Raw genomic sequence first — 1,517 nt, 5'->3', positions numbered from 1 at the left:
GCTAAAGAATTGATGCTTTTGAACTGTGGTGTTGGAGAAGACTCTTGAGAGTCCCTTGGACTGCAAGGAGATCCAACCAGCCCATTCTAAAGGAGATCAGCCCTGGGTGTTCTTTGGAAGGAATGATGCTGAAGCTGAAACTCCAGTACTTTGGCCACCTCATGCGAAGAGTTGACTCACTGGAAAAGACAGGAGGAGAAGGGGACAACTGAGGATGAGATGGTTGGATGGCATCACCGACTCAATGGATGATGACTTTGAGTGAACTCTGGGAGATGGTGATGGACAAAGAGGCCTGGTGTACTGAGATTCATGGGGTCGCAAGAGTCAGACACGACTGAGCGACTGAAATGAACTGAACTGAACCATATGTGAAACAGATGACCTGTCCAAGTTCGATGCATGAAACAGGGTACTCAAAGCCAGTGCACTGGGACAACCCAGAGGGAGGGGATGGGGAGAGGGTGGGAGGGGGGGTTCAGGATGGGGTGGAGGTGTGTTGCCAGGTTGGGGGGGGGACATGTACACTCATGGCTGATTCATGTCAATGTATGGCCAAAACCACCATAATATTGTAAAGTAATTAGCCTCCAATTAAACTAAACAGATTAATTTTTAAAAAACCTTTATTAAAACTTTTTTCCAACGGGAAACCAAAGCAAAGCAAAAAAAAAAAAAATTGGAGAAAATGGCAAGTTTCTAAAAGCTGGAGGAAATTAGTTTCATCAACTGTCCTGTATAATGGATAAAAATATGCTCAAGCCAAGATACATCAGCATTTAATTTAAAAAGCTCGGGACAGCTCTTTGAGGAAGACGCGGTCGCCGCTGAAGCGGAGCTCCGTGCCGCCGGCTTCTGCTTCTGACTCACTGCCGTTTGCTCTCGCAGAGGAACAAGTCGGTCAGGAAGCCGCGCCGCAGCCATGGCCCTTAAAGACACCGGTAAGACTCCCGTGGAGCCAGAGGTGGCCATTCACCGGATTAGGATCACCCTCACCAGCCGCAAAGTGAAGTCTCTGGAGAAGGTGTGTGCTGACCTGATTAGAGGCGCGAAGAAAAAGAATCTCAAAGCCAAATGACCAGTTCGGATGCCAACCAAGACTCAGAATAACCACAAGGAAAACTCCCTGTGGTGAAGGTTCTAAGACTTGGGATCGATTCCAAATGAGGATCCACATGCGACTCATTGACCTGCACAGCCCTTCTGAAATTGTCAAGAAGATCACTTCCATCAGTATTGAGCCAGGAGTCGAGGTGGAAGTCACCATTGCTGATGCCTAAATCAACCTTAATAAATCTATAATCAGTTGTTACAAAAAATAAAAAGCTTGGGACAATGATAAAATGCTACAGTAAGAACTAAAAATATAGGTCTCATATAGAAAATATAAAATAAAATTCACTTTAGACTTCATAACACACACATTGGGTTAGGGAGCTCATGGACAAAATATTTCAAAATTTTGAAGAAAAATTATTTTCAACCTAAAACTCTATAATCAGTCAAATTTACACTCA

The 1,517-nt window shown here is 44.4% G+C and overlaps 1 pseudogene; it reads left to right on the top strand.

The window, feature by feature from the left end:
- On the top strand, positions 908-1,280 carry LOC102189861 (annotated as a pseudogene).

The sequence above is a fragment of the Capra hircus genome, chromosome 7 (assembly GCF_001704415.2).
Source record: "Capra hircus breed San Clemente chromosome 7, ASM170441v1, whole genome shotgun sequence".
Lineage (NCBI taxonomy): Eukaryota > Metazoa > Chordata > Mammalia > Artiodactyla > Bovidae > Capra > Capra hircus.
The sequence above is the reverse complement of the archived record's forward strand: the minus strand, read 5'-3'. Positions and strand labels throughout refer to the sequence as shown.